We start from the raw sequence: 25,788 nt of genomic DNA, 5'->3' as shown, positions 1-25,788 counted from the left end.
CCTCTTGATTTTACTTGAAAGCTTTCGATCTTCATCCAATTGAGTAGTTATCTTGGAAGACTAGCTATTCAAACTTGGATCTCTTTTGAACCTTGAAAGAGAAATGAAGAGATCAAGCTAGAAATGCTTTCTCATGCTGGACCAAATTGGGTTTGGATGGGTATGTGACTATAACCCTCTCAACACTTGATTTGGGAAATGCATGTGGTATAATCAGTGACCATACTTCATCTCTTCTCATGAGCAATTGACCAAGGAATTGGCTATTGATCAAGATTTGAGAGATTGAATTGCAAGAAATTGTAATCCAATCACTTAAGATTGCCAAGGAGATCAATAAGTGCATTGATTGAGGAAGAGATGAAAATGAACTTGATCCGGAGAATTGCAATATCTCCTAAGCCCAATGAACTCCCCATCTCTGATCTTACCCATTCTCTTTCATTTCTGCCATTTACTTTTATGAGCAAATCCCCCATTCCCATTTACAATTCTGCAATTTATTTTCAGTCATTTACTTCCAGTCCTTTAATTCTAGCATTTACTTTTCTGTTATTTACATTCCTGCCATTTTATTTTCTACAACTCTCAACCCAAATTCTGGATTCGCTCAACTAGAACATTCTTCTAATTAAAGTTGCTTGATCAATCAATCCCTGTGGGATTCGACCTCACTCTATTGTGAGTTTTTACTTGACGACAAATTCGGTACACTTGCCGAAGGGAGATTTGTTGAGAGACAAGTTTTCCGTGCATCAAGTTTATGGCGCCGTTGCCAGGGATTGATTGTGCATCAACAATGATTAAATTGGAAGATCACTAGATTGAGCATTTTTATTTTGTGAATTTCATTTTCTGTTTGAGTGAATTACTTTTTGTTTTAGTTAAACTTCTTCCCTTCTCCCTCTACTCTTTCGTTTTTCTTTGTTATTTTCAATTCTGTTTGCTAACCCACTAATTGTTTGATATATTGCATCACCCACAACTAACAGTAATTCTGACACAAATACTGTCCGCACCTATTTTCTTTGCTTGTACTTGTTGGTTGTATGACAGGGAGAAGAAGCGGGGCTTCAACTTCCTTTGATTCTGAACCTAAGAGAACCTTCCTTAGACTAAGGAGGGAGGCAAAAGAAAAACGTGTAGTTGGTGCTGAAGAAGAGGAGGAACACTTTGAGGAATACTTTGAACTAAACATGGAAGAAAACATGGAAAATCACCATGAAGAAGAGACTCACAACCATGGCAGAGGAGGTGGAGCAAATCATGCTGGGGAGGATAGAAGAGTTTTGGGCTCTTACATCAATCCAAACCCAGGCAATTGTGGAAGTAGCATCCAAAAACCAACAATCCATGCCAACAACTTTGAACTTAAACCACAGCTCATCACCCTTGTTCAGAACAACTGTTCGTTTGGAGGAGGTGTTCAAGAAGACCCCAATCAACATTTGACCACCTTCCTGAGAATATGTGACACAGTGAAATCTAATGGTGTTCATCCTGACGCCTATAGACTGCTCTTATTTCCTTTCTCACTTAGGGACAAGGCAGCCAAGTGGCTGGAATCCTTCCCAAGGGAGAGCTTGACAACTTGGGAGGATGTGGTGAACAAATTCTTAGCAAGATTCTACCCTCCTCAACGAATCAATAGGCTGAGAGCTGAGGTTGAAACTTTCAGGCAACAAGATGGTGAGACTCTGTATGAAGCATGGGAGAGGTTCAAGGACTTAACAAGGAGGTGTCCACCTGACATGTTCAACGAATGGGTGCAGCTGCACATTTTCTATGAAGAGCTCTCTTATGAGTCAAAGAAGGCCGTAGACCATTCATCTGGAGGATCTTTGAACAAGAAGAAGACCATTGAGGAAGCCATAGATGTTATTGAAACAGTAGCAGAAAACGACTACTTCTATGCTTCCGAAAGAGGGAACACAAGAGGAGTGATGGAGCTAAACAATGTAGATGCTCTGTTGGCCCAAAACAAGCTCATTACCCAACAACTGGCTAACCTCACCAAGAAGATGGAGAGGAACCAAGTAGCAGCAATCTCATCTTCATCAACAATCCAAGAAGGAGTGAATGAAGAAGCAGAGGGGAGTCAGGAGCAAGCCAACTACATTGGGAATTCACCAAGGAAAAACTATGATCCATACTCCAAGACTTACAACCTTGGATGGAGAAACCACCCAAACTTTGGGTGGGGAAGTGAGCAAAATCAAAACCAAGACCAGAGACGTTACTACTCCAACAACAATGCAGCTCACCAGTAATTCACCCAAAGGACATCTCAACACCCCCACAACAACACTTCTCCACACACTTATCAAAACCAAAACAGCACATCTGCTCCGAATCACTCATCAATTGATGACAAGCTCTCTAAGATTGAAGCCTTACTTGAAGAAATATGCCAAGAGATTCAAGAAAATAAGGTGTTCAAAGAGGAGGTGCGAGCCAATATTAAGAACCAGGGAGAGACCATTAGGAAGCTGGAATTCCAGGTGGGATATTTAGCTGAGAAGATTCCCAAACCTACTGATAGCTTCCCAAGTGACACGGAGAAAAACCCCAAAGGAGAAGCAAAGAAAGTAAGATGGGAAGATTGCAAAATGGTCACTACAAGTGATCAAGAGACTGAAGACAAGCAAAGCAAACTTCTCGAACAACCTGAAGACAACTCAATAAAGGAGGAGGATAGAGATCACAAAGAACCAAAAATGTCACAACAAGAGTTGCTGAAGCTCTATGCACCCTTTCTTCAACTGCTCAATGGTGTTGTGGGAAAGAGAATATACTCAAGGTTCCTAGACTTGTTTGCATCTCTGCATGTGAACATACCATTCATCAAGGCAATTCAACAAATGCCTGCATTCATCAAGTATATGAAGGAACTTCTTCCTAGGAAAAGCTCACTCAAGGGAGGGTAGACTATAGTGATGAACAAGGAATGTAGTGCCCTTATTCAACCTGGGTTGCCTACAAAAAGAAGAGACCCAGAAAGTTTTCATATCCCTTGTGCCATAGGTGAAAATATGTTCGACAGAGCACTATGTGATTTGGGGGCCAGCATCAACTTACTGCCCTTATCCCTGGTGAAGAGGGTGCAGATCAATGAGATAATGCCCACAGATGTCATTGTCAGACTGGCTGACAAAACTCAAAAGCAAGCAATAGGAGTGGTGGAAAATGTGTTGCTAAAGGTTGGGAAGTATTTTCTCCCAACAGACTTTGTCATTCTGGACATGGAAGAAAGTCACACTCACCCAATCATATTGGGAAGACCATTCTTAGCTATAGCCAGAGCACTTATCGATGTAGAGAAAGGGGAGCTAATATTGAGAATTCATGATGAACGACTTAGCTTTGATGTCTTCAAACTCTCACAAGAAATAGATCAAGAGGACAAGGAACTAAGCACAAATGATAATAAGACACTGAAAGAAAAAAGAAGCACTGAAGCACAGCCAGCTCATTCTGAGACCCCCTTAACTGACAAACAAGGAAAACAGCAATTGCCACAGCTCAAGGAAGAGTTGGAGGAACCCAAACCTCTAGAGGCAGGTGAAGACAGCATCACAACTCCTTGGAGAAAAGAGGTCACCAAGGGGAAGGCAACCTCAAAAGAAACAAAGAAGAAGGTACCAAGGAGATGGAGGAACAAGAAGATCCCTACGGAAGACTTCTCTCCAGGGGATAGAGTTGTCTCAGCTTACTTCCCAAATATTCCCCCTAATCTCCCTACTGTGCCATCTCAATTACCTAAGGTCTTCACTATCAACAGAGTTCTTTCCCTGGAACATGTGGAGATCATTGATCCAACCAATGGATACAAGTCCACAGCAAGAGGGGAGGACTTTAAGCACTACCAACCACCATGATAAAGGAAAAACGTCAAGCTAGTGACGCTAAAGAAGCGCTTCATGGGAGGCAACCCATGTTTTATATGCTTTCAGATGATAATGAATAAGACAATCTTTATGAGCTTCAATCCAAACTTGACAAACAATTGGTGAAAATCTTCTTATGCAGAATATAGTGAGGAACAAGTTTGGTGTTCAAAGCAAACCAAGATGCATGCTAGTCTTGGGAGCTTTGAACACAAAACCTCCATCACAGTGATCCAAACTAAGTTTGGTGTCACCTCATGGTGCCACCAAAATGCATATAAGGACCCACCAATAGTTAGTTAGTTAGTTGGAATTCATAAATAAACAATCAAATCCTTTCTTTCATTTTATTTAGAGTTTAAATTTTTTTATGATATTAATTTTCTTATTTCAAATCTTTATAGGAAAGGGAAAGAAGCATGAAAAGGGATAGATTGGACAACCAAACTGAAGGGAGGAGAGACCAAGGTCCATGAACTCATAGCTGAAGGCATTAGAAAGATGGCGGAGAAAAGCAACTCAAGAGGAACGATAGGTTACCCAAGCACTATTTACCGAATTTGCAAGAAAGCTGGGGTGGTTTTCGAAGATGAGGACCCCGTGTGGATAAAGGAAGGCATTCCAATAACTGTACGAAGGATGAATGCCATTGCATCCCCCCTACCTCAGCGGAAGCAAAGGAAGAAGACAACCCCTCAAGTAGTGGAAGGACAAGTCTTAAAGGGTCAAGCACAACAGACCTTGAACATGCACCAATTGCAAGAAGCCATTGATAGCTTGTTGGTACACGAAATTGTGATGTCCAGGCTCGAACAATCCCTGGCAACGTGAGCAACTTGGTATGCGTAATCGTGATTACACTTTAATTCTGTAAAATTCATGGCTCTTTCTTTCCCTGGCAATGGCGCCAAGAACATGGCGCCAATACCATGGTTCACAACTTTGATACAACTAACCAGCAAGTGCACCGGGTTGTCCAAGTAATACCTTACTTGAGTAAGGGTCGAATCCCACGGAGATTGTTGGTATGAAGCAAGCTATGGTCACCTTGCAAATCTCAGTTATGCAGATATAAATTGATAATGGTGTTTTCGAATTTAATATAATAAAATAGGGATAGAAATACTTATGTAATTCATTGGTAGGAATTTCAGATAAGCGAATGGAGATGCTTTCGTTCCTCTGAACCTCTGCTTTCCTGCTATCTTCATCCAATCAGTCTTACTCTTTTCTATGGCTGGCTTTATGCAAGGGCATCACCGTTGTCAGTGGCTACATCCCCTCCTCTCAGTCAATAATATGCTCACGCACCCTGTCACGGCACGGCTATTCATCTGTCGGTTCTCGATCATGCTGGAATAGGATTCACCCTCCTTTTGCGTCTGTCACTAACGCCCAGCAATCGCGAGTTTAAAGCTCGTCACAGTCATTCAATCATTGAATCCTACTCGGAATACCACAGACAAGGTTTAGACTTTCTGGATTCTCTTGAATGCCGCCATCATTCTAGCTTACGCCACGAAGATTCTGGTTAGGAGATCTAAGAGATACTCATTCTAGCTTATTTCATGTAGAACGGAAATGTTTGTCAGGCACGTGTTCATAGGGGAGAATGGTGATAAGCGTCACACATAATCATCACCTTCATCACGTTCTTGGGTGCGAATGGATATCTTAGAAACGAAATAAGATGAATTGAATAGAAAACAGAAGTACTTTGCATTAATCTTTGAGGAACAGCAGAGCTCCACACCTTAATCTATGGAGTGTAGAAACTCTACCGTTGAAAATACATAAGTCAGAGGTCCAGGCATGGCCAAGATGGCCAGCCCCCAAAACGTGATCACAGGATCAAAATACAATCCAGGATCCAGGATGGTCAAAAAGACTAGTAAAAGGTCCTATTTATAATAAACTAGCTACTAGGGTTTACATGAGTAAGTAATTGATGCATAAATCCACTTCCGGGGCCCACTTGGTGTGTGTTTAGGCTGAGCTTGAGTGTTGCACGTGTAGAGGTCCTTCTTGGAGTTGAACGCCAGTATTTGTGCCAGTTTGGGCGTTCAACTCTGGTTTTGGCTCCTTTTCTGGCGCTGGACGCCAAATTTGGGTAGAAAGCTGGCGTTGAACGCCAGTTTACGTCGTTTATTCTTGGCCAACGTATGGACTATTATACATTGCTGGAAAGCCCTGGATGTCTACTTTCCAACGCAATTAAAAGCGCACCATTTCGAGTTCTGTAGCTCCAGAAAATCCACTTTGAGTGCAGGGAGGTCAGAATCCAACAGCATCAGCAGTCCTTCTTCAACCTCTGAATCTGATTTCTGCTCAAGTCCCTCAATTTCAGCCAGAAAATACCTGAAATCACAAAAAAACACACAAACTCATAGTAAAGTCCAGAAATGTGAATTTAACATAAAAACTAGTGAAAACATCCCTAAAAGTAACTAGATCCTACTAAAAATATACTAAAAACAATGTCAAAAAGCGTTTAAAATTATCCGCTCATCACAACACCAAACTTAAATTGTTGCTTGTCCCCAAGCAACTAAAAATCAAATAGGATAAAAAGAAGAGAGTATACTATAAATTCCAAACTATCAATGAAACATAGCTCCAATCAGATGAGCGGGACTTATAACTTTTTGCCTCTTGAATAGTTTTGGCATCTCACTTTATCCATTGAGGTTCAGAATGATTGGCATCTATAGGAACTCAGAGTTCAGATAGTGTTATTGATTCTCCTAGTTCAGTATGATGATTCTTGAACACAGCTGTTTTATGAGTCTTGGCCGTGGCCCTAAGCACTTTGTTTTCCAGTATTACCACCGAATACATAAATGCCAAAGACACATAATTGGGTGAACCTTTTCAGATTGTGACTCAGCTTTGCTAAAGTCCCCAATTAGAGGTGTCCAGGGTTCTTAAGCACACTCTTTTTTTTTGCTTTGGACCTTGACTTTAACCGCTCAGTCTCAAGTTTTCACTTGACACCTACACGCCACAAGCACATGGTTAGGGACAGCTTGGTTTAGCCGCTTAGACCAGGATTTTATTCCTTTAGGCCCTCCTATCCACTGATGCTCAATGCCTTGGGATTCTTTTTAATTGCCCTTGCCTTTTGGTTTTAAGGGTTATTGGCTTTTTGCTCTTGCCTCTTGGTTTTAAGAGCTTTTGGCTTTTTCTGCTTGCTTTTTCTTTTTCTTTCTATTTTTTTTTCGCCTATTTTTTTTTCTGCAAGCTTTGTTCTTTGCTGCTTTTTCTTACTTCAAGAATCATTTTTATGATTTTTCAGATTATCAAATAACATGTCTCCTAGTCATCATTCTTTCAAGAGCCAACATATTTAACATTCTTAAAAAACAACTTCAAAAGACATATGCACTGTTCAAGCATACATTCAGAAAACAAGAAGCATTGTCACCACATCAATATAATTAAGCTAAGTTCAAGGATAAATTCGAAACTCATGTACTTCTTGTTCTTTTGAATTAAAACCTTTTTCATTTAAGAGAGTGATGGATTCATAGGACATTCATAACTTTAAGACAAAGTTACTAACTACTAATGGTCATATAATGAAGACACAAACATGGATAAGCACTTAACATAGAAAACAAAAAAACAGAAGAAATAAGAACAAGGAATGAATCCACCTTAGTGATGGTGGCGTTTCCTTCTTGAGGAACAAATGATGTCCTTGAGCTTTTCTGTGTCTCTTCCTTGCCTTTGTTGCTCCTCCTTCATTGCTTTTAGATCTTCTCTGATTTCATGAAGGATGATGGAGTGCTCTTGATGTTCCACCCTTAGTTGCTTCCAATAATTGTGTGGAAGAAAATGTATCCCCTGAGGTATCTCAGGGATCTCTTGATTTGCAGTCAAATATTCTACCACTGAGCTATAGACCCTTGATGGAAGCTTTTGTCTTCCCTTTCCTCTTTCTAGAGGTTTCTCTGGCCTTAGGTGCCATCAATGGTTATGGAAAAAAAACAAAAAAGCTATGCTTTTACCACACCAAACTTAGAATGTTGCTCGCCCTCGAGCAAAAGAAGAAAGAATAGAAGAAGAAGAAGATATGGAGGAGATGGATGGGTGTGTGTATTCGGCCATATGGGTGGGATTGGGTGGGAGAGAGATGTTGAATTTTGAAGGTAGTGGGTGTATGGATGTGAGTGGTAAATAGAAAACAGAAGGGATGATCATGAATGGAAAGAGAGATGATGAGGTAGGTGGGGATCCTGTGGGGTCCACAGATCCTAAGGCGTCAAGGCATTTACATCCCTGCACCAATTTAGGCATGTAAAATGCCCTTGCACACAACTCTGGGCGTTCAGCGCCAGGTTGGTGGCCATTTTGGGCGTTCAACGCCCATTTGTGTGCCATTTCTAGCGTTGAACGCCAGAACCATGCCTGTTCTGGTGTTCAGCGCCCAGAAGCTGCCCATTTTGGGCGTTCAGCGCCAGAACCATGCTCTGTTCTGGCGCTGAACGCCAGACAGATGCTCCTCCAGGGTGTGATTTTTCTTCTGCTGTTTTTGATTCCGTTTTCAATTTTTATATTTATTTTGTGACTCCACATGATCATGAACCTACAAAGACATATAACTAAGAAAAATATAGTTAGATAAATAAAAATTGGGTTGCCTCCCAACAAGCGCTTCTTTAATGTCAATAGCTTGACAGTGGGCTCTCATGGAGCCTCACAGATGTTCAGAGCATTGTTGAAACTCTCCAACACCAAACTTAGAGTTTGGATATGGGAGTTCAACACCAAACTTAGAGTTTGGTTGTGGCCTCCCAACACCAAACTTAGAGTTTGACTGTGGGGGCTCTGGTTGACTCTACTTTGAGAGAAGCTTTTTCTGCTTCCTTTCCATGGTTGCAGAGGGAGATCCTTGAGTTTTAAACACAAGGGAGTCCTCATTCCATTGAAGGACTATTTCACCTCTGTCAACATCAATCAGAGCTCTTGCTGTGGCTAGGAAAGGTCTTCCTAGGATGATGGATTCATCCTCTTCCTTTCCAGTATCCAGGACTATGAAATCAGCAGGGATGTAAAGGCCTTCAACCTTTACTAACACGTCCTCTACTTGTCCATAAGCCTGTTTTCTTGAACTGTTTGCCATCTCTAATGAGATTTTAGCAGCTTGCACCCCATAGATTCCCAGTTTCTCTATTACAGAGAGGGGCATGAGGTTTATTCCTGAACCAAGGTCACATAGAGCCTTAAAGATCATGGTGCCTATGGTACAGGGTATTATGAACTTTCTAGGATCCTGTCTCTTCTGAGGTAATGTCAGTTGATCCAGATCACTTAGTTCATTGATGAACAAGGGAGGTTCAACTTCCCAAGTATCAATGCCAAATAATTTGGCATTCAGCTTCATGATTGCACCAAGAAACTTGGCAGTTTGCTCTTCAGTAACATCCTCATTCTCTTCAGAAGAGGAATACTCATCAGAGCTCATGAAGGGCATAAGGAGGTTCAATGGAATCTCTATGGTCTCTAGATGAGCCTCAGAGTCCTTTGGTTCCTCAGAGGGAAGCTCCTTATTGACCACTGGACGTCCCAAGAGGTCTTCCTCCTTGGGATTTACATTCTCCACTCCCCTTGTAGGTTCGGCCATGGTGCTTATGTCAATGGCCTTGCACTCTCCTTTTGGGTTCTCTTCTGTATTGCTTGGGAGAGTACTGGGAGGGATTTCAGTGATCCTTTTACTCAGCTGGACCACTTGTGCTTCCAAATTTCTAATGGAAGATCTTGTTTCATTCATGAAACTTATAGTGGCCTTAGATAGATCAGAGACTAAATTTGCTAAATTAGAAGTATTTTGTTCAGAGTTCTCTGTCTGTTGCTGAGTGGATGATGGAAAAGGCTTGCTGTTGCTAAACCTGTTTCTTCTACCATTATTAAAGCCTTGTTGAGGCTTTTGATCCTTCCATGAGAAATTTGGATGATTTCTCCATGATGAGTTATAGGTGTTTCCATAAGGTTCACCTAAGTAATTCACCTCTGCTATTGCAGGGTTCTCAGGATCATAAGCTTCTTCTTCATAAGAAGCCTCTTGAGTACTGTTGGATGCAGCTTGCATTCCATGCAGACTCTGAGAGATCATATTGACTTTCTCAGTCAATATTTTATTCTGAGCCAATATGGCATTCAGAGTATCAACCTCAAGAACTCCCTTCTTCATAGGCGTCCCATTACTCACAGGATTCCTTTCAGAAGTGTACATGAACTGGTTATTAGCAACCATGTCAATGAGTTCTTGAGCTTCTGCAGGCGTTTTCTTTAGGTGAATGGATCCACCTGCAGAAGTCTCCAGTGACATCTTTGATAGCTCAGATAAACCATCATAGAATATATCCAGGATGGTCCATTCTGAAAGCATGTCAGAAGGACACTTTTTGGTCAACTATTTGTATCTTTCCCAAGCTTCATAGAGGGATTCACCTTCTTTCTGTCTGAAGGTTTGAACATCAGCTCTAAGCTTGCTCAGCTTTTGAGGAGGAAAGTACTTGGCTAAGAAAGCCGTGACCAGCTTATCCCAAGAGTTCAGGCTGTCTTTGGGTTGAGAATCCAACCATAATCTGGCTCTGTCTCTTACAGCAAAAGGGAAAAGCATGAGCCTGTAGACTTCAGGATCTACTCCATTAGTCTTAACAGTATCACATTTCTGCAAGAATTCAGTTAAGAACTGAAAAGGATCTTCAGATGGAAGTCCATGAAACTTGCAGTTCTGCTGCATCAGAGAAACTAACTGAGGTTTCAGCTCAAAGTTGTTTGCTCCAATGGCAGGAATGGAGATGCTTCTTCCATGTAAATTGGAATTTGGTGCAGTAAAGTCACCAAGCATCTTCCTTACATTATTATTATTTTCGGCTGCCATCTCCTCTTCCTGTTCGAAAATTTCTGAAAGGTTATCTCTGGATTGTTGTATTTTAGCTTCTCTTAGTTTTCTTTTCAGAGTCCTTTCAGGTTCTGGATCTGCTTCCACAAGAATGTTCTTATCCTTGTTCCTACTCATATGACAAAGAAGAGGGCACAGAAAAAAATAATAATAATAATATGGATCCTTTATACCACAGTATAGGGATCCCTGTGTGAGTAGAAGAAGAGGGGGAGACAAAGAATTTAATATAATGGAAGAAACACAACTGTGAGGAGGGTTGAGATGTGAGATGAGATGTTAGTAGATGAATAAATAAATAGAATAAAATGAGAGAAGGAAAATTTTCGAAAAATTTTTTTGAAAAAGAGTTAGTGATTTTCGAAAATGGTTTTTGAAAAATGTTAGTATTTTTCAAAAATTTTTAAAATTAAAAATAAAAATAAGAATAATTAGTTAATTAAAAAGAAATTTTTGAAAAAGAGGGAAGATATTTTCGAAAATTAGAGAGAGAGAGTTAGTTAGGTAGTTTTGAAAAAGTTAAGAAACAAACAAAAAGTTAGTTAGTTAGTTGAAACAAATTTTGAAAAGATAAGAAGATTGGAGGTTAGAAAAGATATTTTGAAATTAGATTTTTGAAAAAGATAAGATGAGAAGATATTTTTGAAAAGATATGATAGAAATTAGTTTTGAAAAAGATTTGATTTTTAAAATCACAATTAATGACTTGATTCATAAGAAATCACAAGATATGATTCTAGAACTTAAAGTTTGAATCTTTCTTAACAAGTAAGTAACAAACTTGAAATTTTTGAATCAAAACATTAATTGTTATTGTTATTTTCGAAAATTATGATATAAAATTAAGAAAAATATTTTTGAAAAATATTTTTTTTTGAATTTTCGAAAATAACTAAGAAGTTTGAAAAAGATTTGATTTTTGAAAAGATTTTGAAAAAGATAAGATTTTCAAATTGAAAATTTGATTTGACTCATAAGAAACAACTTGATTTTAAAAATTTTTGAAAAAGTCAACTCAAATTTTCGAATTTGATGAGAGAAAAAGGGAAAGATATTTTTTTGTTTTTTGAATTTTTATGATGAGAGAGAAAAACAAGAAAAATGATGCAATGCATGAAAGTTATGGATCAAAACAATGAATGCATGCAAGAATGCTATGAATGTCAAGATAAACACCAGGAACACTATGAAGATCAAGATGAACATCATAGACACAATTTTGAAAAATTTTTAATGCAAAGAAATCATGCAAGACACCAAACTTAGAATTCTTTAATGCTTACACACTAATAATTCAAGAATGCATATGAAAAACACCATACAACACAAAACAAAAAATCATCAAGATCAAACAAGAAGACTTACCAAGAACAACTTGAAGATCATGAAGAACACTATGAATGCATGAAATTTTCGAAAAATGCAAGATGCATATGCAAGTGACACCAAACTTATGACATGACTCATGACTCAAACAAGAAACAGAAAAATATTTTTGATTTTTATGATTTTCTAATTTTTTTGGATTTTTTTCAAAAATTATATGAAAAAGAAAAAATAAGGATTCCAAAATTTTTAACATGAATTCCAGGAATCTTGCATTCTTAGTCTAAAGCTTCAGTCCAGGAATTAGACATGGCTCATGAGCCAGCCAAGCTTTCAATGAAAGCTCCGGTCCAAAACACTAGACATGGCCAATGGCCAGCCAAGCTTCAGCATGTAATTCAGACATGACACGCCTGACATACTCATTCCCAAAGGAATTAGACATGGCTTAACAGCCAGCCAGGCTTCAACATGCTTCATGAAACACTAGAATTCATTCTTAAAAATTCTGAAGAAAAATATATTTTTTTTTGAAAACATTTTTTTTTTCAAAAACAGATGAGAAATTTTTGAAAGATTTTTGAAAATTTTTTGAAAACAAAACAAAAAGAAAATTACCTAATCTGAGCAACAAGATGAACCGTCAGTTGTCCAAACTCGAACAATCCCCGGCAACGGCGCCAAAAACTTGGTGCACGAAATTGTGATGTCCAGGCTCGAACAATCCCTGGCAACGTGAGCAACTTGGTATGCGTAATCGTGATTACACTTTAATTCTGTAAAATTCATGGCTCTTTCTTTCCCTGGCAATGGCGCCAAGAACATGGCGCCAATACCATGGTTCACAACTTCGATACAACTAACCAGCAAGTGCACTGGGTCGTCCAAGTAATACCTTACGTGAGTAAGGGTCGAATCCCACGGATATTGTTGGTATGAAGCAAGCTATGGTCACCTTGCAAATCTCAGTTAGGCAGATATAAATTGATAATGGTGTTTTCAAATTTAATATAATAAAATAGGGATAGAAATACTTATGTAATTCATTGGTAGGAATTTCAGATAAGCGAATTGAGATGCTTTCGTTCCTCTAAACCTCTGCTTTCCTGCTATCTTCATCCAATCAGTCTTACTCCTTTCTATGGCTGGCTTTATGCAAGGGCATCACCGTTGTCAGTGGCTACATCCCCTCCTCTCAGTGAATAATATGCTCACGCACCCTGTCACGGCACGGCTATTCATCTGTCAGTTCTCGATCATGCTGGAATAGGATTCACCCTCCTTTTGCGTCTGTCACTAACGCCCAGCAATCGCGAGTTTGAAGCTCGTCACAGTCATTCAATCATTGAATCCTACTCGGAATACCACAGACAAGGTTTAGACTTTCCGGATTCTCTTGAATGCCGCCATCATTCTAGCTTACGCCACGAAGATTCTGGTTAGGAGATCTAAGAGATACTCATTCTAGCTTATTTCATGTAGAACGGAAGTGTTTGTTAGGCACGTGTTCATAGGGGAGAATGGTGATAAGCGTCACACATAATCATCACCTTCATCATGTTCTTGGGTGCGAATGGATATCTTAGAAATGAAATAAGATGAATTGAATAGAAAACAGAAGTACTTTGCATTAATCTTTGAGGAACAGCAGAGCTCCACACCTTAATCTATGGAGTGTAGAAACTCTACCGTTGAAAATACATAAGTGAGAGGTCCAGGCATGGCCGAGATGGCCAGCCCCCAAAACGTGATCACAGGATCAAAATACAATCCAGGATCCAGGATGGTCAAAAAGACTAGTAAAAGGTCCTATTTATAATAAACTAGCTACTAGGGTTTACACGAGTAAGTAATTGATGCATAAATCCACTTCCGGGGCCCACTTGGTGTGTGTTTGGGCTGAGCTTGAGTGTTGCACGTGTAGAGGTTCTTCTTGGAGTTGAACGCCAGTATTTGTGCCAGTTTGGGCGTTCAACTCTGGTTTTGGCTCCTTTTCTGGCGCTGGACGCCAGATTTGGGTAGAAAGCTGGCGTTGAATGCCAGTTTACGTCATCTATTCTTGGCCAAAGTATGGACTATTATACATTTCTGGAAAGCCCTGGATGTCTACTTTCCAACGCAATTGGAAGTGCGCCATTTCGAGTTTTGTAGCTCCCGAAAATCCACTTTGAGTGAAGGGAGGTCAGAATCCAACAGCATCAGCAGTCCTTCTTCAACCTCTGAATCTGATTTCTGCTCAAGTCCCTCAATTTCAGCCAGAAAATACCTGAAATCACAGCAAAACACACAAACTCATAGTAAAGTCCAGAAATGTAAATTTAACATAAAAACTAGTGAAAACATCCCTAAAAGTAACTAGATCCTACTAAAAATATACTAAAAACAATGTCAAAAAGCGTATAAATTATCCGCTCATCACTTGTCTAGACAATATTTGGAGAGCCAAGGAGCACAGATAGAACTTCAACTACAGATGATGGGGCAGCAAGAGGAGTGACTCTCAAGGTGGATGACTCAACAAGGGGATTGGCAAAAGCAAATGATGGATCAGCAACTGAGTCAAGGACGACAATGGAATGAAACGTTTCACAGGATGGAACAAAGGCAAAATGAGCAACAAGAATCCATCCAGAGGCTGATCAACATCCAAGAACATCAAGGGGCACACATACATGAGATGCATCGAAGACAAATAGAACAGGCAGAATTATTGGACGAGCAAAGGGCATTCGCAGAAGGAGTTTACATGAGCGAGACAGGACATCACATAAACACTCAAGCCAGGCTCGGCTACTTAGTAGGACAGCTACCAATATTGCATCCAGGAATAGCCCAGTATGAAGAAATGAAGGATGAATTAGCACGAGAGGAAAGACAAAGGGTGGAAGAGAGTCATGAATCAGTAAGAAAGGCATTTGAGGATTGGAAGCAAGCAAAATTGGCACGGATGAGAAGGAATGCAAGAGGACACAAAGAAAGCAATCAAGAAGGAGAGCATGGACATCCACGAGAGTAAAAGGTGGTGGAGTTCCTTCTTTGGTCCATCTTTTTCTATGCTTTAAATAAGGAAGATCTTGTATGAAATAGAACTTGCTTCCATGTTAGTTTAAACCTTCTTGAATTCTATTTTTTTTTTTATGTGTTGAAGAGGTTTCTGTGTGCTGGTCTTTATGTTACTGCACCATTACTTAACTTACTTGTATGCTTGTCCCTTTAAATCAAATAAAAAGAGAATGATTATGTTTTTAAAAGACCAGAGTGGAGTTCATATTGTGGAAGTGCATTCATGAATCTTTGGGGTAGTCATAAGTTAGCTAAGTTGGTTCAACCACAAGGCTGGGATGACAATTATCTGGCCTGAATACTTTGCTTTGGATACACTCATGAGACTAAATTAATAACAAGATCCTAAGAAGAGAAAAGGGAAAGAACAATGGAAGTGAAAAACAAAAGAAAAAGAGTAAGCAATAAGGCTAGGCATCAATGGTTTTAATCTTGAGGCAAGTGTCTGTGGTGCTCCTGTGTGAGGGATCTACTTGGATGAATAAGCTCTTAGGGGTGCCTTATCACTTGGTAACTTGGGTTAACTAACTCGGGATTATCAGCTGAAAGTCCACTATCAAGAGTAACCTTCACTACAGAACACTTAGTAACCCAAAGAGGTGCTGGACACCAAGGTCTCAAGAAAAGAAAATAAATAAACTAAATGCCTGTAGTGTGTATGTATGGGGGATAGGCTTGAGGGAGTAAGTCCTTAGGGGTGTCTCAACACCTAGCACCTTGAACCAACTGGTTCGGGAGTGTTGGCTGAAAGCTTATCTTAAAGAGTTGCCCCCTTACAGAGCACTTAGCCTAAATAACACAAACAACCCTTGAAATAATAATAAAAGGATCAATGAATAAAGGTCTCATGGGATATAAACAAAGTGGGTGTTTTAGGACATGATAAAGGTCTGAAAGCCAGTAATGGAATGAACCTAAGTTGCTCTGCATGAAACCACCATAAAATCAGTAACATAACTTCCACAAGAAAGACTCATTCCTCTAGATATTCCATTCATCATTCTCTTGTTCCAGTACTTGCTTAGGGACAAGCAAGCTTTAAGTTTGGTGCTGTGATGCCAGGGCATCTTGGCCAGTTTCACTGACCTTTTCTTTACTGTTTTTAGGTTAGTTTCATGCATTTCTTTTGGAAATAAGCTAGTTTTGGGTAGATATTCACTTATGCCTTGATTCAAGCATACATTGTGAATTTTACATAATTTCATGAGGATTTTGCATAAGTTTAGTGACAAATATTATGTTGCATTACTCATGACTTGGACTAGAGCTTTGATGCAATTTATTGCTTGATTTCAGGACCAAAAGGAAGCAAGAAAAGGGGAGGTAACTTGCAAGGTTAATGAGAAAAGTGATTGTCAATAACACTCTCAGAAAGCCATCAATGCCCACGTTAAAGAGTCACGTTAACTAAGTTAACGTGAACTCTAACATGGAGAAGAGAAGTTGAGCCAACGTTAGTGACACTTAACATTGTCACTAACGTTGGCAATTACTCATAAGTGGCCACGTTAGAAGCCACGTTAACCTAGTTAACGTGGCCTCTAACGTTAAGGGGGGAAGAGAAGCCAACGTTAGTGACACTCAACATTGTCACTAACGTTGGCCTATGGTGCAAAGTACCACGTTGGTTAACGTGGGAGCTAACGTAAGGGATGAAGAGTTTTTGACAACGTTAGTGACACTCAACATTGTCACTAACGTTGAAGCAACCACACAACCCCCAAGAGTCACGTTAACTTCCACGTTAACTTGGTTAATGTGGAAGCTAACGATGAGGAATGAAGGATGAGCCAACGTTAGTGACACTCAACATTGTCACTAACATTGGGATGGCTAAGGATGGCCACGTTAGAAGCCACGTTAACCTAGTTAACGTGGACTCTAACGTGAGACCTAGGGGCACATTGGAACGTTAGTGACAATGTTGAATGTCACTAACATTCTCAAAGGATGGCAAAGGCCACGTTAGAAGCCACGTTAACCTAGTTAACGTGGGCTTTAACGTGAAGCAAGAAGGGGCACATTGGAACGTTGGTGACAATATTGAGTGTCACTAACGTTCTCGAAGGTTAACAAGGCAACGTTAAAAGCCACGTTAACCTAGTTAACGTGGGTTTTAACGTGAGGCAAAGGGGTGCATTGGAACGTTAGTGACAATGTTAAGTGTCACTAACGTTCTCGAACTTATATTCTCACTAAATATTAACACCCCTAACGTCCTGAACTAAAGTCTCCGCCCAATTCGCACTTTCTCTCTGCAAGTAAAGCCAAGCCCAAATAAAGAAAGGAACTGCTTCAAACTCAAGATCCAAAGGCCCAAGACTTGAAGAATCACACTAGAAGCTGAGAAGAATAGTATATATAGGAGTAGCTTTGAATTGAGAAGGGAGTTCTGGAGGCTGGAAAAGGAGAACTACTCTCTGTATTTTACTTTCTTTGCAATTCTAGTTTTATGATGTATTCTCCATCTTTGTTTTCATTTTCAAAAGCTATGAACAACTAAACCCCTTTCATTGGGTTAGGGAGCTCTATTGTAATTTGATGGATCAATACTAATTTTCATTATTCTTCTTCTATCTTTCCTCTTGATTTTACTTTAAAGCTTTCGATCTTCATCCAATTGAGTAGTTATCTTGGAAGAGTAGCTATTCAAACTTGGATCTCTTTTGAACCTTGAAAGAGGAATGAAGAGATCAAGCTAGAAATGCTTTCTCATGCTGGACCAAATTGGGTTTGGATGGGTATGTGACTATAACCCTCTCAACACTTGATTTGGGAAATGCGTGTGGTATAATCAGTGACCATACTTCATCTCTTCTCATGAGCAATTGACCAAGGAATTGGCTATTGATCAAGATTTGAGAGATTGAATTGCAAGAAATTGTAATCCAATCACTTAAGATTGCCAAGGAGATCAATGAGTGCATTGATTGAGGAAGAGAAGAAAATGAACTTGATCCGGAGAATTGCAACGTCTCCTAAGCCCAATGAACTCCCCATCTCTGATCTTACCCATTCTCTTTCATTTCTGCCATTTACTTTTATGATCAAATCCCCCATTCCCATTTACAATTCTGTAATTTATTTTCAGTCATTTACTTCCAGTCCTTTAATTCTAGCATTTACTTTTCTGTTATTTACATTCCCGCCATTTTATTTTCTGCAACTCTCAACCCAAATTCTGGATTCGCTCAAATAGAACATTCTTCTAATTAAAGTTGCTTGATCAATCAATCCCTGTGAGATTCGACCTCACTCTATTGTGAGTTTTTACTTGACGACAAATTCGGTACACTTGCCGAAGGGAGATTTGTTGAGAGAAAAGTTTTCCGTGCATCACACAATCACTTTTGATCCTACTAAGTATGACCTAAACTTGTCAATGGCATAAACCACTGCAAGCAATTCTTTTTCTGTGGTTGTGTAATTTTTCTGGGCATAATTCAAAACACGGCTAGCATAATAAATGACATGCAGAAGCTTGTCATGGCTGGATTTAGCCGCCTCTGTGGTTGAACCACTGGTTTAGCATTATCCTCCAATAAGATTTTGTGCATGCATCTAGCTGGGCTTATGCCCTTAAGGTCACCTATGGACCACCCAAGAGCTGTCTTGTGTGTCCTTAGCACTTGAATAAGTGCTTCCTCTTCCTGTGGATTTAAAGCAGAGCTTATGATCACTGGAAAAGTGTCACCTTCTCCCAGAAATGCATATTTCAGGGATGGTGGTAATGGTTTGAGCTCGGGTTTAGGAGGTTTTTCCTCTTCCAGAGGAAATTTCAGAGGCTCTTTCATTTCCTCTGAATCCTCCAAATCAGGTTGAACATCTTTAAAGATGTCTTCCAACTCTGATTCGAGACTCACAGCCATGTTGATCTCTTCTACCAAAGAGTCAATAAGATCAACTTTCATGCAGTCTTTTGATATGTCTGGATGCTGCATGGCTTTGACAGCATTCAACTTAAACTCATCATCATTGACTCTCAGGGTTATTTCCCCCTGTTGGACATCAATGAGAGTTCATCCAGTTGCTAGGAAGGGTCTTCCTAGAATGAGAGTAGCACTCTTGTGCTCCTCCATTTCCAGCACTACAAAGTCAGTGGGAAAGGCAAATGGCCCAACTCTGACAATCATGTCTTCAATCACGCCTGATGGGTATTTAATGGAGCCATCCGCAAGTTGGAGACATATCTGGGTTGGTTTAACTTCTTCAGTTAAACCAAGCTTTCTGATAGTGGATGCAAGTATTATGTTGATGCTTGCCCCAAGATCACATAAAGCTATCTTAGTGCAATTACCTTCTAATGTGCATGGTATCAGAAAACTCCCAGGGTCTTTAAGCTTTTCAGAATGACTGCACTGCATTCTTCAGTGAGGAGAACTCTTTCAGTTTCTCTCCATTCCTTCTTATGACTCAAGATTTCTTTCATGAACTTGGCATAAGAAGGTATTTGCTCAAGTGCCTCTGCAAATGGAATCTTTATTTCAAGAGTCCTGAGATAATCTGCAAAGCGAGCAAATTGCTTATCCTGCTCCTCTTGGCGGAGTTTTTGAGGATAAGGTATCTTGGCTTTATATTCCTCAACCTTAGTTGCTGTAGGTTTATTTCCTACAAAAGTGGTTGAAGAAGCCTTTTTAGATGGGTTGTCATTAGCACTTGTGTGTGTCTGATCCCTCACTGGCAATTGAGTGCCAGAGTTAGAAGCTGGAGTGACGTTAGACGCTAGCTCCTCATCTGTTCCTGGCGACTGAACGCCAGAACTGTTCTTCTTTTGGGCGTTCAATGCCAGATCCTTGCTTGTTTCTGGCGTTGAACGCCAGTCCTGAGCATGGTCTGGGCATTCAGCGCCAGCCTTCCACCCAATTTCTGGCATTTTAGTGCCAGAATCATTTTTCCCTGGGCTCTTACTATCCTCAGGTGGATTTTGGGTGGTTTGCTCATTTCTTGGCTTCTTGCTGCCTTGAGGTGGGGTATTTAATGTCTTCCCACTTCTTAATTGAACTGCTTGGCATTCTTCTGTTATTTGTTTTAACAGCTGCTGCTTTGTTTGCTTCAATTGTTCTTCCATATTTATGTTAGCCATCCTTGTCTCTTGTAGTCTATCCTTGAATTCGGCTAATTGCTTTGTTAGAAAGTCTAGTTGCTGATTGAATTCAGCAGCTTGTTTTATAGGACTGAGATTAGCAGTTACTGTTTTAACCTCTTCTTTCATGGAAGGGTCACTGCTTAGGTACAGATGCTGATTTCTGGCAACTGTATCAATGAGCTCTTGAGCTTCTTCAATTTTCTTTCTCATGTGGATAGATCCACCAGCTGAGTAATCTAGAGACATCTGAGCTCTTTCTGTAAGCCCATAGTAGAAGATGTCTAACTGAACCCACTCTGAAAATATTTCAGAGGGGCATTTTCGTAGCATCTCTCTGTATCTCTCCCAGGCATCATAAAGAGATTCATTATCTCCTTGTTTAAAGCCTTGGATGTCCAGCCTTAGCTGTGTCATCCGTTTTGGAGGAAAGTATTGGTTCAGGAATTTTTCTGTCAGCTGTTTCCATGTCCTTATGCTAGCCTTAGGTTGGTTATTTAACCACCTTTTAGCTTGGTCTTTTGCAGCAAATGGAAATAGTAATAATCTGTAGACATCCTGATCTACTTCCTTATCATGTACTGTGTCAGCAATCTGTAAAAACTGTGCCAGAAATTCTGTAGGTTCTTCCTGTGGAAGACCGGAATACTGGCAACTTTGCTGCACCATGATAATGAGCTGAGGATTTAACTCAAAGCTACTGACTCCAATGGAGGGTATGCAGATACTACTCCCATATGAAGCAGTAGAGGGGTTAGCATATGACCCCAGAGTCCTCCTGGACTGTTCGTTTCCGCTTAGGTCCATGATGAAGAAAGGGAGATGATGTAAAATAGAAGAAAATATTTTTATTTATTTAATTATTTATTTATTTCGAAAACAAAATAAATTAAAATAAAATAAGTAAAAATAGGTGAAGATCTTCGAAAAAAATGAGGAAAGAGAAAGTGGTTAGGAAGTTTTGAAAAGGATATGATGATTTTTGAAAAAGGTTTTAAATTTTGAAATAAAAATCTGAATTTTAAAGGTAAATTTCGAAAATTTGCTTTAAAATAGAGAGAAAAGATATTTTTGGATTTAAAGAGGAGAGAGAAAAACAATAAGATAGTACAAGATTTAAAATTTTTAGATCTAATGCTCCTTGTTTTCGAAAATTTTGGAGGGAAAACACCAAGGAACACCAAACTTAAAAATTTTAAGATCAAGACACAAGGAAACTCAAGAACACTTTGAAGACTCACAAGAGCACAAGAACATGAAGAAAGAACACCAAACTTAAAATTTTTAGAAAACCAAACTAAATTTTCGAAAAACAAAGAAAAATCAGCAAGAAAACACCAAACTTAAAGTTTGGCACAAGATTTATTCAAAGAAAAATTATTTTTGAAAAAGATTTTTAAAAATAGGCTAGCCAATTACTAAGAACATAAGCACCACGCTCTAGCTAATTGAGCTATAAGTTTAAAGTGTTTTAACAAGGTATAAATAATAAAAGACTCTAAACCAAAAAGAAAAATTTTTCCTAATCTAAGCAACAAAATAAACCGTCAATTGACCAAACTCAAACAATCCCCAGCAACGGTGCCAAAAACTTGGTGCACGAAATTGGAAATCACAGTTCTTCACAAATTCGCACAACTAACCAGCAAGTACACTGGGTCGTCCAAGTAATACCTTACGTGAGTAAGGGTCGATCCCACGGAGATTGTTGGCTTGAAGCAATCTATGGTTATCTTGTAACTCTTAGTCAGGAAAACAATAAAATAATTCACTTATCAAATTTGATTGCAAGGAATAAAAGGGTAGAACACAAATTATACTTGTATGCAATGATGGAGAATATGTTGGAATTTTGGAGATGCTTTGTCTTCTGAAATTCTACTTTCCTCTGTTTTCTGATTCACGCACGCACGTCCTCCTATGGCAAGCTGTGTGTTGGTGGATCACCGTTGTCAATGGCTACCATCCATCCCTCCAGTGAAAAGGGTCCAGATGCACTGTCACCGCACGGCTAATCATCTGCAGGTTCTCAATTGTACCAGAATAGGATTTACTATCCTTTTGCGTCTGTCACTATGCCCAGCACTTGCGAGTTTGAAGCTCGTCACAGTCATTCAATCCCTGAATCCTACTCAGAATACCACAGACAAGGTTTAGACTATCCGGATTCTCTTGAATGCTGCCATCAATATAGCTTATACCACGAAGATTCTGATTAAGAGATCTAAGAGATATTCATTCATTTTACGGTGGAACATAAGTGGTTGTCAGGCACGCGTTCGTGGAGGAATGATGATGATTGTCACGTTCATCACATTCATATTGAAGTGCGAATGGATATCTTAGATAGGAACACGCATGTTTAAATGGAAAACAGAAATGCTTGCATTAATTCATCAAGACACAGCAGAGCTCCTCACCCCCAACAATGGAGTTTAGAGACTCATGCCATCAAGAGGTACAAAGTTCAGATCTAAAATGTCATGAGATGCAAAATAAACCTCTAAAAGTTGTTTAAATACTAAACTAGTAACCTAGGTTTACAGAAAATGAGTAAACTATGATAGATAGCGCAGAAATCCACTTCTGGGGCCCACTTGGTGTGTGCTGGGGCTGAGACTTAAGCTTCTCACGTGCCTGGGCTGTTTTGGGCATTCAACGCCAGGTTGTAACCTGTTTCTGGCGTTGAACTCCAACTTGTAACTTGTTTCTGGCGCTGGACGCCAGACTGCAACATAGAACTGGCGTTGAACGCCAGTTTACGTCGTCTATCCTTGAGCAAAGTATGGACTATTATATATTGCTGGAAAGCCCTGGATGTCTACTTTCCAACGCAATTAGAAGCGCGCCATTTGGAGTTCTGTAACTCTAGAAAATCCACTTTGAATGCAGGGAGGTCAGAATCCAACAGCATCAGCAGTCCTTTTTCAGCCTGAATCAGATTTTTGCTCAGCTCCCTCAATTTCAGCCAGAAAATACCTAAAATCACAGAAAAACACACAAACGCATAGTAAAGTCCAGAAATATGAATTTTGCCTAGAAACTACTGAAAATAAACTAAAAACTAACTAAAACACACTAAAAACTATATGAAATTAACCCCAAAAAGCGTATAAAATATCCGCTCATCAGAAACCCAAGAGATACACATTCAAGCTTGTTTGCATGTAGAATGGAAGTGGTTGTTAGGCACGCATTCATAGGTGAGAATGGTGATGAGTATCACATAATCATCACATTCATCATGTTCTTGAGTGCGAATGAATATCTTGGAGAAGAAATAGGCTTGAGTTGAATAGAAAAAAAATAGTACTTTGCATTAATTCATGAGGAACAGCAGAGCTCCACACCTTAATCTATGGTGTGTAGAAACTCCACCGTTGAAAATACATAGGAACAAAAGGTCTAGGCATGGCCGAATGGCCAGCCCCCAAAAAGGTCTAAGATAGCATAAGACTAATCAAAGATTCCAAGATCAAAAGTATATGAAAAGTATAAAAATACAATAGCAAAAGGTCCTATTTATAGAAAACTAGTAGCCTAGGTTTTACAGAAATAGGTAATTGATGTAGAAATCTTCTTCCAGGCCTACTTGGTGTGTGCTTGGGCTGAGCATTGAAGCTTTCATATGTAGAGACTTTTCTTGGAGTTAAACGCCAGCTTTTGTGCCAGTTTGGGCGTTTAACTCCAGCTTTTATGCCAGTTCTGGCGTTTTGACGCCAGAATTTTTATGCTGATTGGAACGCCGGTTTGGGCCATCAAATCTCAGGCAAAGTATAGACTATTATATATTTTTGGAAAGCCCAGGATGTCTATTTTCTAACACAATTGAGCGTGTGTCGATTAGGCTTCTATGGCTCCCAAAAATCCACTTCGAGTGCAGGGAGGTCAGAATCCAACACCATCTACAGTTCTTTTTCAGCCTCTGAATCATATTTTTGCTCAGGTCCCTCAATTTCAGCCAGAAAATACCTGAAATCACAAAAAAACACATAAACTCATACACTACAAGAAAAATACCCATTCAGCCACACTTTTTTTAGGCTACATTTGAAAAGCGTAGCCTATTCATAGAATAGGCTACGCTTTTCCCCGTGTTGCCTTTTTATAAGAGAAAAGGATACACAAATGCGGCATCATTTAAAAAGCGTAGCCTTAGGTATTATAGAAATCACTTATAAAGCGTAGCCATAGGTTGATATCTATAGGTTCACTTTTCGTATCAAAGGAGACGCTTTTAAAGGGTAGCCTATTTTTTAAGTTTTGGGTACACTTAAAAAGTGATGCCTAATGTATCTAGAATAAAGAATTTGACACTTAGTGAAAATTTTTCCTTTTTTCCTGAAAGCAAACTCATCACACACTTAGTAAAATTTTTGCTGAGTAAAATTCAATTCCCTCCAAATGTCACTCAATCACCTTCATCGCGTCCCCCTTTCGTAAACCCTCAGTCTCACTTTTTGCTGAAAGCTCACTCATCACCTTCATCACCTTCATCGCGTCCCCCTTTTGTAAACACTCAGTCTCACTTTTTCCTGAAAGCTCACTCATCACCTTCATCACCTTCATCGCGCAGTAGAAGCCCTCGCCATCGTTGCCCTACAAGAAGAAACCATGTAACTCTCGCCATTGACTGTCGTCGCCTCCCACTCCCCACTCACCCCTCACTCCCCACTACTGACTGACACTCCTCGGCATCGCTTGCACTGATCATCGTTCTGCCACCCTTACCATTGTCGCTGAGCCGCTCTCACCATCGTCGCTGCCCCGCTCTCGCCATCGTCATCTGCGTGCTTCTCATCTTCGCTGTGCTCACATCATTGGATAGGTATGTATTGATTTCTATTTGCTTCTGAAATTGATCAGAGGCTTAGGGTTCCTATTTTAGGGGTTTTAATTTGGGGGTTTTAATCTGTGAAATATGAATTTATGAACTGTAATTTGATAACATGCATGCTGTTGTTGATGAAGATGTGTGGTATTTTAGGGTTTATTTCTGAGGCTGAATCCAAATGCAGCGTTAATAAGTTTTTTTTTCTGTGATTTCTCAATGAATAAGTTGGCTTCTCCTTCTCTGTTTTTAGCTTCCGTTTCTGTTTTCTCAATGAATAAGTTGGCAGCAATTCACCAATGAATTGTATCATATTGCTTTCCTGGTGGGTGCCGACTCTAAACAAAATTCACGTTTAAATGTAACAATAGCAAATAGATCACTTTGCTCTGCAGACGACATATCTTTCAAAATTCGTTTTGCATATTCATTTGATGAAAGAGTAGCACTGTCTCTGAATTATCTGCATGGTCCTTGTCCTTTCAAAATTCGTTTTGTTGCTAACTAAGCAATAAGAATTGTTTTTGTTTTTCCCTAACACAAATGAGCTTGGTGCTTGTAATGGATTAGTTATACTTTGGGTTTTGTAAAAAGGATTAGGATGAAGTATTGAAGTTACCTCCTTCTCTCTTTATGTGTGACTATATGTTAATCAATTATTGTCAGGATTTTGAGGAGTGCTTTTATT

General features: G+C 39.5%; 2 non-coding genes across 2 annotated transcripts; one reads left to right on the top strand and one right to left on the bottom strand.

Moving 5' to 3' along the window:
• Positions 1-1,649: 1,649 nt before the first annotated feature.
• LOC112780477 (small nucleolar RNA R71) lies at positions 1,650-1,753 on the bottom strand. The gene has a single exon (XR_003191310.1). It is a non-coding gene; the product is annotated as a small nucleolar RNA R71 (small nucleolar RNA).
• Positions 1,754-10,272: 8,519 nt separating this feature from the next.
• On the top strand, positions 10,273-10,380 carry LOC112780453 (small nucleolar RNA R71). Its single transcript, XR_003191288.1, has one exon. It is a non-coding gene; the product is annotated as a small nucleolar RNA R71 (small nucleolar RNA).
• The last annotated feature ends 15,408 nt before the right edge of the window (positions 10,381-25,788 follow it).

The sequence above is a fragment of the Arachis hypogaea genome, chromosome 19 (assembly GCF_003086295.3).
Source record: "Arachis hypogaea cultivar Tifrunner chromosome 19, arahy.Tifrunner.gnm2.J5K5, whole genome shotgun sequence".
Classification (NCBI taxonomy): Eukaryota; Viridiplantae; Streptophyta; class Magnoliopsida; order Fabales; family Fabaceae; genus Arachis; species Arachis hypogaea.
Note: the sequence above shows the minus strand (reverse complement) of the source record. Positions and strands in the feature narration are given on the sequence as shown.